Here is a 12,993-nt window from a genome sequence, read left to right on the forward strand (position 1 = left end):
AATATTGGCACTTGAATTGACATCAGAATCCTGAAATCTGCCGGTACTTATGCTAAGAAATATCCGCATTTCTTTATGGAAATACCAGCAAAACTGACCAACTCTTGGGTCACTGCCGTTTGAGGGAACTTAATGTGTCAAAATTCCTAAATTATAACAATACACCAGAAGAACAGAACAGTACAGCTCAGTACAGACGCTTTGGCCATGATATTGTGCCATCCTTCTTACTCCAAGATTAATCTAACCCTTTTCTCCAACATATCCCTTCATTTTCTTTTATCCATGTGTCTATCTAAGAGTTTCTTAAATGTCCTTAATATATCTGTCTCTACAACCATCCACAGTGGTGCAATACTAGCTCTGACATTCCCCCCTAAACTTTCCTCCAATCACCTTAAAAGTATGTCCTCTTATATTAGCTATTGCTACACTGGGAAACAGGTGCTGGCTCTTCACTCCATGTCTCTTATCATCTTATACACCTCTATCAAGTCGCATCTCAACCTCTTTTGCTTGCTCAACCTTTCCTCATAAGATATTTGTCTAATCCAGGTAGCATCCTGGTATATCTCCACTGCTTCCCTCTCTGTCATAGTCATAGTCATACTTCATTAATCCCAGGGGAAATTGGTTTACGTTACAGTTGCTCCATAAATAATAAATAGTAATAAAACCATAAATAGTTAAATAGTAATATGTAAATTATGCCAGTAAATTATGAAATAAGTCCAGGACCAGCCTATTGGCTCAGGGTGTCTGACCCTCCAAGGGAGGAGTTGTAAAGTTTGATGGCCACAGGCAGGAATGACTTCCTATGACGCTCAGTGCTGCATCTCGGTGGAATGAGTCTTTGGCTGAATGTACTCCTGTGCCCACCCAGTACATTATGTAGTGGATGGGAGACATTGACCAAGATGGCATGCAACTTGGACAGCATCCTCTTTTCAGACACCACCGTCAGAGCGTCCAGTTCCATCCCCACATCACTGGCCTTACGAATGAGCTTGTTGATTCTGTTGGTGTCTGCTACCCTCAGCCTGCTGTCCCAGCACACAACAGCAAACATGATAGCACTGGCCACCACAGACTCATAGAACATCCTCAGCATCGTCCAGCAGGTGTTAAAGGACCTCAGTCTCCGCAGGAAATAGAGATGGCTCAGACCCTTCTTGTAGACAGCTTCAGTGTTCTTTGACCAGTCCAATTTATTGTCAATTCGTATCCCCAGGTATTTGTAATCCTCCACCATGTCCACACTGACCCCCTGGATGGAAACAGGGGTCACCGGTACCTTAGCTCTCCTCAGGTCTACCACCAGCTCCTTAGTCTTTTTCACATTAAGCTGCAGATAATTCTGCTCACACCATGTGACAAACTTTCCTACCGTAGCCCTGTACTCAGCCTCATCTCCCTTGCTGATGCATCCAACTATGGCAGAGTCATCCGAAAACTTCTGAAGATGACAAGACTCTGTGCAGTAGTTGAAGTCCGAGGTGTAAATGGTGAAGAGAAAGGGAGACAAGACAGTCCCCTGAGGAGCCCCAGTGCTGCTGATCACTCTGTTGGACACACAGTGTTGCAAGTACACGTACTGTGGTCTGCCAGTCAGGTAATCAAGAATCCATGATACCAGGGAAGCATCCACCTGCATCGCTGTCAGCTTCTCCCCCAACACAGCAGGGCGGATGGTGTTGAACGCACTGGAGAAGTCAAAGAACATGACCCTCACAGTGCTCGCTGGCTTGTCCAGGTGGGCATAGACACGGTTCAGCAGGTAGATGATGGCATCCTCAACTCCTAGTCGGGGCTGGTAGGCAAACTGGAGGGGATCTAAGTGTGGCCTGACCATAGGCTGGAGCAGCTCCACTTCCATTTTTGGAAGGCTTCCACATCCTTCCAAAAATGCGGTGACCTTAATTGTGAAATGCTTAGAATGCTGTTAAGTGCAACTCTTAAACTTCAGAATCAGAATCAGGTTTATTATCACCGACATGTGACGTGAAATTTATTTTATTATATCAAAAATAGTTGAAATACCAATAGGTACTGCCCGCTTCTTCAAAGAACAGGGTTTCCCTCGCTCAACTACTGATGCTGCCTTCACCTGCATCTCCTCCATTTCCTGAATATCCACACTCACTCTGTCTTCCCGCTCCCTTAATAGTGTTAGAGTTCTTCTTGTCCTCACCTACCACCCCATCAACCTCCGCATCCAACATATCGGCCTCCACAACTTCCGCCAACTCCAAAGGGATCCTACCACTAAACATATCTTTACCTTCACCCCCCATACCCTCTGCAATTCCCTTGTCCATTTGTCCCTCCCCACTAATCTCCCTCCCAGCACTTATCCCTGCGAGTGGCCTAAATGCTACACCAGTCCATACATCTCCACCCAGGATCCCAGGCAGTCCTTCCAGGTGAGCAACACTTCACCTGCAAACCTGCTGGGGTCATCTGTTGTGTTCGGTTCTCCTGATGCAGCCTCCTTCTGCACTGGTGAGACCCATCGTAAATTGGAGAACTGCTGCATTGAGCACTTTGGTTCCAACTGCCAAAACGGATCTTCCCGGTGGCCAAATATTTTAAATTCTGATTCCCATTCCTGTTCTGACATGCTGGTTTTTGGCCTCCTCTTTTGCCAAGATGAGTCCACCTGCAGGGTGGAGGAGCTGCACTTTATATTCCTTATGGATACCCTCCAACATCATGGCATGAATATTGATTTCACCTCCCGGTAATAAAATGTTTTACCTCTCCCTCCCCTCTTCTACTTTTCCCCACTCTGGCCTTCTTATCTGCCCATCACTTCCCCCTGGATCCCCTGCTCCTTCCCTTTCTCCTGTGGTCCACTCTCCTCTCTATCAGATTCCTGCTTCCCCAGCCCATTACCTTTCCCTCCCACCTGTCTTCACCTCTCACCTTCCAGCTAGCCTGCTTCCCCTCACCCCACCTTTTTAATCAGTCATCTTCCCCCTTTTTTTCCTCAGTCCTGAAGAAGGGTCTCAGCCCAAAACATTGACTGTTTATTCATTTCCGTAGATGCTACATGACCTGTTGAGTTCCTCCAGCACGTTGTGTGTGTTGCAATAGGTATTGCTGCAACTTGTTTACGATGGTTATTTAGACTTGTCACATTTTTGGCCAACTACCCATTGAGTTATTATACAGAGATTACATTGCTTGGTTACTTTGCTGTGGTATTTACATGTGTAAAAATAACTTAAAGGTGCTATATGTATGCAAGTTATTGAACATAGCAATCTTTCCCAAGTCATTTCTGCAATGTTACAAAACAAATATGTAAGAAAGTATTAGGGTAGGTGACTACAAGCTTGTTCAATAAAGTAGGGTTTTACCAAATCTTAAAGAAGAGAAATTTAGGAAGGGAGTGCCAGACATTACAGCCTTGCTAAGTGAAGACATGGCTGCCAATGGATTAATAATTAAATTCAAGAGGATTAAGAGACTAGAACTAGATAAACAAAGGAACCTTGAAAGTTTATAGCTGTGGAAGTCATCATGAAGATAGAGAGGGAGTGCAACCATGAAGGAATTCAAAAAAACACATCAGGTTTTAATATTGAGAACTTGCGGATTTTAGCACCAGTATAATGAGGACTTGTAACTCAAATTTATAAGACCACTCAATAGATTACCTGAACACAATAATAAAGAGAGTACAATAATGCATGAAAGTCATTCAGTTCGTCAAACTTGCACTTTTATTTTTAAGGAAAGCACTCTACTTAGCTGGACAATAGCATTTCCTCTTAGCCTTGTATTTCCTTCTAGTTAGTATCCAACTCCCCCAAATGAAGGTTCCATATGATTTTGAATCCACCATGCTGAGCATTTGCTACAACAGGTCTCAGACAACATCATCAGCAATTTACTATAGTCCAGGTGCATAAGTAAGGATAAATTAAATGTCAAGTTAGTAATTAAAAATGGAAATTATTTTGTGCTGTGAAAAGGTAAAGAAAATTGCAATATTCTCTGTACAGTGCATGTTGAAATGGAAACTTGCTAAACACACAAGAGACAAAGAACTTGTAGAATATGAAGAGGATGGGAGGAAATTCCTGAGAAGTCAGGGACCAGCAAAGAACAACCCTGGCATTTTACAAAGTGTTTTTTGAAGTATAGTCATTGTTTTGTATGAAATACAGCAACCAGTTTTCACATAGTAATCTCCCAAAGACAGCAATTTGATAATGAGTAGATAATCTGTGCTGGTAGTGTTTGCAGAAGGATAAACACTGAACTCACCTGGTGTGCTTTAACATAATGATGCGGAATCTTTTGCATCTATCTGAAAAGACAGTTCCGATCCTGAGTAGCTAACATGGCTGTCCTCTACTGGTGCACGAGCTGCTGAGTTTTCATTTCCATGTAGGACAATTGATGTTATTTTAGGAGTGAAACTTCTACAGTGAATCCCTTTAATGCAAATGAATTAAGTAGGTTCTTAACAGAGCGTGGAACCTAGCTCAGTGCTGCTTGAGGCATGGGGCTGAGAGTTCATGCCCCAATCGTGCTGAAGGATTGCTACAATGTTGGAAATGCCTTTCAACCCAGATGCCAAACCAAGGCTCCACTCCCTCTCAGAAAGTATGTCAGTGTTTCCAAGGACAGCTGAGTCTCTCTGATGTCATGGTCAACTATTTATCTTAGTCAACACTACAAAATAACTGAGTGTCTGGCCATTGTCTTGCTGTGTGTGCGTCATAGTTGTGTGCAAATTGGCTACTGTGCTTCCTACACTATGACAGTGACTACACTTCTGAGGTACATCATTGGCTTACATTGTTAAAAGTAGTACAGAAATGCAAGCCTTCCATTGGTACACTGATTGAACGGGTGTTTCTCTCTTCCCTCATTCTGGCAGTATAACACACCTACAGCCATCCAACTTAGAGTAGCTGACTCTGAACAGACTGTGACTGAATCTGCAATATCCCAGCTACTTTCCCTACAATATTAATCTTCTTTGTAGGAGAACTGGAAAAATAGAGAGAGATATACCAGGTAGTTGAGTGGTGTCACAGTAACAACCTTGCACTCAATGTCAGTAAGACCAAAGAGCTGATTGTGGACTTCAGAGAGGACAAGATGAAGGAACACACACCAATCCTCAAAGAGGGACCTGAAGTGGAGAAGTGAGCAATTTCAAGTTCCTGGGTGTCAATATCTCTGAGGATCTAACCTGGTTCCAACATATCTATGCAGCTATAAAGACAAGACAGCAGCTATATTTCATTAGGAGTTTGAGGAGATTTGGCACTCGAAAATTTCTACAGATGTACTGTGGAGAGCACTCTGACAGGCTGCATCACTGTCTGGTATGTGGGGGTGGGCTACAGCACAGGATCATAGTAAGCTGCAGAGAGTTGTAAAATTAGTCAGTTACATAATAGAAATTAGCCTCTGTAGCATCCAAGACTAGTATCAGCCAGAAACATTGACTGTTTATTCATTTCCATAGATGCTGGCTGACCTGCTGAGTTCCTCCAGCATTTTATGTGTGTTACTTTAGATTTCCAACATCTGCTGACTTTCATGCATATTCAACTGTTTAAATAAGTAGTGCAAAACCAGAAATTTAAAAAAATCTTTGTTTTTGACTTTAATGGAACTACATGGCACCAATGTCTGATGTCAAGATTGAAGAAAAACAAGATGAGGAAGAAATCGAGCCAGAAACTGTGGAACTAAAACAAGAAATTAAACAGGAGGTTTAATCCAAGAGTATCCAATCTTAGATTTACATGCTGGAATACAAAGGTGAGGTTCTTCCTTATTATGCATTGTACCACAGGATGGGCTTCCATGGAGGATAATGGAGTACTCATTGTCTGTTAATGTACAATCAGCATTTCAGCACACCTTCTTGCGCAAACATTGCTGGTGGAGTTGAAGTCATGGACAAAATTCAGAACAATTAAACAAAGACTACATATAACAAATAAGGAACACAATACACGGTGCAGGTACAGGTCATCCCTAGGTAATGAAGAGGTCATTTTTATAGACATTCATGTTGATTTTGTCCATTAGTCAGAAAATACTCAATAAACTCTTGATGTGGTAACCATACTTCTACGGGACTGTAGTGGTAGCATCAAATGCACAGAACATAGATCAGTACAGAACAGGAACAGGCCATTCGGCCCACAATGTTGTGCTGAACCAGCTACAAAGCAAATCAAAAACATCCAAACACTAATCCCTCCTACTTGCACAATGTCTATAGAACATAGAAAGCACATAAGACTGTTTAGAATGAAAAATTACTAAAAGTGAAAAGAGGGGAAACTTGTTCTGCTGTTAATAGGAATGAAAATATGTACATATATAAAAATATTGAATTTAATAATAATTAGGGAATTTATTCACATTCAGGGTATCCGTAAAGTGTAGACAATGGCTATGAATGATGCTGCCTTTTTAAAATTTGGTTTAATATTTGTTATCAAATACAACAACTTGCATTTATATTGCATCTTTAATGTTGTAAAGCATTCCCAGGTACTTTGGGGGAATGCAATCATTCAGAATTTAACACTGAACAACATAAGGAGGTACAGTATCTGGAAAACTGACTGGGCCAAAAAGGGAGGCTTCAAAAAATCCTGACAGTGAGGAAAGAGTTAAAGGTTTAGAGGAGGAATTGCAGTATTAAGGTGCAGGCAGATGAAGGCTCAGCTGCCAATGATGGAGCAGTGAAATCTGTGGATGTGAAAGATCGAGGAGGGGATACATCTACTGTAGCTGAGAATCAATTTTTTCCTCACAATGTAGCCATGATATACGTTTAGGTATTTTACCATATAAAAACAAAGCAATTAGTGGACATGCCATTGCAGATATGCTGAGTTGGTTCCAAGAGAGCACTGGAAGATGGCTTTGAAGAAATTGCGTGATCTTGCTCTATTTCCAATAGCACATGGTATGGGAATCAAGAAAGAAATAGAAAAAAAATTCTCTCTAAAGTTGAAGCAACCATAATCACAGTTTCGGTGCAGGCAATGGAAATCCAACCTTTGAACTCCATTATTCCACTGGCAGCGCAGGAATTGCAGTAAAGTGTACATATAATCAAAATACACAGTGGTCCCAAGAGTACAACTCATAAAAATTGTGAAATTATGAAGTATCTGTTGCCATCCAAAATAAACAATGTTTTAACTACCCTGGTCCATTCAGATCACTGAATCTGCAACAGCATATTTTAAAAATCACACCATTGCATAATATTGAACCTTTCCTTTAGCTATTTGCCTGCTCCTTATCAGCTTGTAACAAAGGGAGGCTGGCAGGTAAAAAAAAGCCATAAAGTACAGCAAAGAACAGGTCACATGGCTATAATCACTTCCCAGTTATTGGAATTAAACTACATTACATGGCAACAAGGAAAGCAACAAATACCTCATTTAAATTTTGCTTCAAAAATGCTGATCTTGATGGGTGTGCCCAAATGCAACTTGAGATCATTTGATTTGTAGTTAGACCACTTGATGCATTCAATATGGACTCAGGTTACATGTTTTAAATTATGTTTTAGTTAATGAATGCAAGGTCCACAAGTAAGCTGCACTGAAACAGATCTGCTTTACACCCTCACAGCCAATGAACGTTTGAACCAGGAATTTAATTTTCCATTAATTGACATAAGTATTTTTTCCTTGCAAACTACATTTGGAAAACATAATTAAGAAATGGAATCAATTACTTTTTATTTTTGCAGCCCTATTGTATTTGGAAACTGAACACACCCATCTACCCAGAAACTTTCTCTCTCACACACACGTACACATTGCTCACAATCACAAAAAAGAAACTTACTGTTCACCGAACACCAGGAGCAGCTCTCCCCAGGATTCTGTTTTAACTTCACTATATCTGTTCTGTTGTGGGGCCCCTCAAATAAGCAGAAATAGTCAACTTCCTGTTTAGCATCGAAACTGAAATGACATACAGGTGACTCATTGCAACTTCCTCTCTGTATAACTAGTGGGTGTTTCATTAGGTAATGCAGCCAACAGGTAAATAGGTGTCAGTCTAAGGTGACAGCATACATTCTCATTTGCTCTGCAGTCTGAAGCCCTTTATGCTAAGTTGTTACCGATACTGTAGTTGCAACAGTGGCCTTCCCGAATGGCATTCGATGTATTCCTTTTGCTTTACTGCTTCTTTCTGACAGACTTTAATCCCATTAGTTTAGTACCGGGAAATCAGGCTGAAAAGAAGAAAAGATATAAAAATTAGTTTTTTTTTGCTGTAACATGCAGAAAGTTCGAAGTTCACAGTAAATTTATTATCAAAGTACGTATATGTCACCGTATACAATCCTGAGATTCGTATTTACGCATACTCAGTAAATCCAAGAAACATAATTCAATTAACAGGCAGGGCAAACAGGACAAACAATCAATTTACAAAAGACAACAAACTGTGCAAATACAGTAGAAAAGAAAAAATAAATAATAATAATAAAAAATAAACAATAAATATTGAGAAGATGAAAAGTTCTTGAAGTGAGTCCATAGGTTGTGGAAACAGTTCAGTGACGGAGGCAAGTTAAGTTATCCCCACTGGTTCAAGAGCCTGATGGTTGAGGGGTAATAACTGTTCCTGAACATGGTGTTGTGGGCCCTGAAGCTCTTCTACCTCCTTCCTGACGGCAACAGTGAGAAGAGAGCATGAGCTGGTGGTGGAGGACCCTGACGACGGATGCTGCTTTCCTGCGACAGTGCTCGGTATGGGTGTGCTCGATGATGTGGAAGGCTTTACCTGTGATGGATTGAGTCATATACACTACATTGTGTGAGATGTTCTGCTCAAGGACATTGGCGTTTCCATATCAGGCTATGATGCAACCGGTCAATATACTCTCCACCACACATCTACAGAAGTTTGTCTAAGTTTTAGATGTTACATTGAATCTATGTAAACTTCTAAAGAATTTTGCCATGTGTTGCCATGCTTTCTTCGTAAATGCACCTACATGCTGGACCCAGGATATATCCTCCAATATGGTAACGCCGAAGAATTTAACATTGCTGACCGTCTTCACCTCTATTTCCCTGATGAGGCCGGCACATGGTCCTCCAGTTTCCTCCTCCTGAAGCCAATAATCAGCTCTTTGGGCTTCTTGATATTGAGTGAGATTGTTGTGGCGCCATTCCACCACATTTTCAATCTCCCTCCTATATGCTGATTCATCACTACTTTTGATTTAGCCAATGACAGTGGTGTCATCAGCAAACTTAAATATGGTACTGGAGCTGTGCTTAGCCTCATAATCATAAATATAAAGTAAGTAGAGCACAGCCTTGTTGTGTGTCTGTGCTGATGGAGAGTGTTGAGATGTTGTTGCCAATCTGAACTGACTGGAGTCTGTAAGTAGGAAATTGAGGATCAAATTGCACAATGAGGTATTGAGGCCAAGGTCTTGAAGCTTATTAAATAGTTTTGAGGGGATGACAGTATTGAATGTCGAGCTGTTAATGTAAAAAGAGTATCCTGGTGCATACAACTTTGCTGTCCAGATGTTCCAGTGTTGAGTAAAGAGCCAATGAAATGGTATCAGCTGTTATCCTGTTGTGCCACTAGGCAAATTAGAGCAGATCCAAGTCGCTTCTCAGACAGGAGTTAATATGTTTCATCGCCAACCTCTCAAAGCTGTTCACTCCAGCAGATGTAAGTGCTACTGGACGATAGTCATTGAGACAGGTTACTACGTTCTTCTTCTTAGGCACGGGTATAATTGAAGCCATGTTATTGAAGCAAGTGGGTACTTCAGACTGCCAAATTGAGAGGTTGAAGATAATAGTACACCAGTAAATTAATCGAGGTTATTTTCCTTGGTGCATTAAAATCTAAAAGGTTATTATTGATGGAAAATATCACTATGTTAATTGTGCCCGTCATTATTAGTTGTTAAAAAGATTATTTATTGACATCACTGACATTGCCAAAGAGTTGGAGGTTGGGTAGAATAAGGCACAAAACAATTAATTAATTGCACAACAAAGACAATTCACTCGGAAAACAGAAATCCCAAGAAATTAGTTCAATTTGTGCTGTTTCTCAATTGAAAATATACTAACCATGGAGTGAAATGCTGTATTGATTATCTACAGAGACCCAAGAAAGATGATGGAATTCAGAACAAAAAATGAACTGCTGTAGGAACTCAGCAGGTCAAGCAACATCTGTAGAGAGAAATAGTCAACATTTTGGGTCAAAAACCTTCACTTGGACCCTCTATTCTTTTCCGTGGAAATGAAGGGTCTCAACCTGAAACATCTACTGTCTATTTTCCTCTTCCGATGCTGCCTGATCTGCTGAGTTCTGCCAGTAGCTCATTTAATAACCATTTCTAGGTTGTTTTGCAGCACTGCAGAATACCCACTAAGTTTGTGTATCTGATGTACACCCTCTGAAATCCTTCCTGAAAGGCATTGTAAACCAAACTGTTCTGGGAGAATCCATTATTGTTAACTCCCAGGACAACTAAGTCTTCCAAATGCTGTAATGAACTGGGACTCCACCAACACCTACAATCAACTTCTATCTTTTGAGCTACTCCCACCCCTCCCAACTCTGCATTACCAAACTCTCCCCCCACCACCATCTCTGATGCCCCAAGTTCAATTTCACTCATGATTTCACAACAACCCTACAATTAGCACAGGGCCCAATGCACTTCCACTGACCCATTTCCTCTCCCTCACAATCATCTCTCCCCTATACTTCCGATCACACAGTCTCATCTCCTCCAATTTGTTGTTGTTCAGTCATTGAGTTGAGTCTGACTCTTCATGACTTCATGGACCATAGGGTCTTCGTGGCAAGATATGGAAGTAGATTGCCAGGCCTTTCTTCTGCGTAGATACTACTGCCACCCAGGTTGGGACCTGGCTGGGTTTGAACTCAGGACCATCTGCCTTGAAGTCTACACCACCAGCTGGCCCTTCTCCTCCAATAACCTAGCCAAAACCGCTGATGTACAAAAGGTGCAACTCCCTTAGTGTCTTGGATGTTGGGTGTTGCAGAAGTTCGAAGCATCACAACTAAAACAATTATTCATGTACACCAACTTCTTCTCACCCTCTTTTTTTCTGTAATTTACTCTGGTCCTTTGATCACCATTGATCTCCCTTCCTCTAATTTTGCTGCCTTGTGCATCCATGAATTTAAAATTTCCTCTATTGGCTGCCAAGCTCAGTAACTGACTTCCCAAGACTCTTCACCTGTTTCTTCCTTTAAAATATTCCCTCTTCTTAGACCTAACATTTATTCATCTGCCCTATTAGGTCTTTATATGACTCGGCTGTTTTAAATAACCCTTATCACAAAAAAATTCTTAAGTATTTTACTAAATTGAAGGCACTGTTAAATAGAAGCCCTTTGTAAATAATAAATGAAGTGATCGAGCAAATCTAGAATGTCGGCCATGAGTTCAATCTCATCTGCTGATTTCTGCGTCTGAACACAGATCAACTTGGAAAGGCAGCACCAAGGCCTTGCTGTACTTACCCTTGGAATGATAGGGTTAACGTATGAAGGGTATTGGATGGCTCTGGGCCTGTACTTACTGGAGTTTAGAAGAATGGGGGGGGGGGGGAGATCTCATTAAAACCTATCCAATTTAGAAAGGCCTGCATTGATTAAATGTGGAGAGGATGTTTTCTGCAGAGGGGTAGTCTAGAACTAGAGGGCACAACCTCAGAAGGCCATCTCTATAAAACAGAAGTGAGGAAGATTTTCTTTAGCCAGTGGGTGGTGAATCTGTGGAATTCATTGCCTCAGACGGCTATAGAGGCCAAGTCATTGGCTATATTTAAAGTGGACATTAATACATTTTTGATTAGTAAGGGCAGGAGAGGACAGGAGAACCTGGTTGAGAAAGATGGCAAATCAGCCATGATGAAATGGCGGAGCAGACTCGATGGGCCAAATGGTCTAATTTTGCTCCTGTGTCTGATGATTTTAATACAAGTGAGCAAATTTCAAAAGTACTATGAAGACACAAGAGACTGCAGGTGCTGGGCATTGGAAAAAACAAACTGCCAGAGATTCAGTGGGTCAGGCAGTATGTTAAGGCAAAGGGATAGTTGATGTTTAAATTACAACCCTGCATCAGGACTGAAGGAAAACTTATTCAAAATGGGCATACTTTGAAGAGATTTCATAGTGGAACAATAAAAAAGACATGCAAGAGACTGCAGGTATGAGGATATGGTGCAAAAATACAAACTGCTGGGGGAACTTGGTGGGTCAGGCAGTGTCTGTGGAGGCAATGAGATGATTGATCGAGTTGTGATGCAGGTCTCAACCTAAAACGTTGATTATCCCTTTGTCTCCACAGATGCCAAGTTTCTCCAGCAGTTTGACTTTTGCTTCATTAGTATTATTCTAGCAACAAAGCACTTTGGGATGCTTCAGAGTACTAAAAGGTGCTCCATTTATTATTTATTGTCTTAACAATCTTCTGCTCTGAGTCTTTTGGTTAATGATGACAGGATGGGAGAAGTTGCAGCTTTCCTTGTTATGTCTGCAAGGACATTCTGGAACATTTTGTTGACCTACTTAAAGGGCATCTTTAACCTTCCTCCTGGTTGCTGATGTGCTCTGGTCAGAAATACTTCGCTACACTGAAAACAATGTGCAATTGCAAATTGTTGCTTCCATACTACACAGGATATTTACTTTTCTAATACAATTGAAGCAAATAGTGATTATTGCATTTCCTGTATCTTATATATTCAGTAATCAAATCTTCAAAAATAATTAATACTAATTTTGCCGGCCTTTCCTACCTCTATGACTTTCTCAACACTTCTTTCTAACCACTCACAAGAGTCAAAAATGGCTCTGCAGCTCAGTTCTGAAGTTGACTTACTAGAGTCGTTATTCAGACTCACCATGGATGGTCCAAATGCTTGATTCTTAATCATCTGAGGACACGGAGAAGAAACT

At 41.0% G+C, this 12,993-nt stretch overlaps 1 protein-coding gene across 1 annotated transcript in view; it reads right to left on the bottom strand.

Annotated features, from left to right (window-relative positions):
• tjp2a (tight junction protein 2a (zona occludens 2)) overlaps positions 1 to 8,157 on the bottom strand; it is a 160,577-nt gene extending 152,420 nt beyond the window's left edge. The window contains exon 1 of the mRNA XM_063049073.1: positions 7,852 to 8,157. The gene's annotated coding sequence lies outside the window, so the exon portion shown is untranslated. The remainder of the gene's footprint in view (positions 1 to 7,851) is intronic.
• Positions 8,158 to 12,993: the final 4,836 nt, after the last annotated feature.

Source organism: Mobula hypostoma, chromosome 5 (genome assembly GCF_963921235.1).
Source record: "Mobula hypostoma chromosome 5, sMobHyp1.1, whole genome shotgun sequence".
NCBI lineage: Eukaryota > Metazoa > Chordata > Chondrichthyes > Myliobatiformes > Myliobatidae > Mobula > Mobula hypostoma.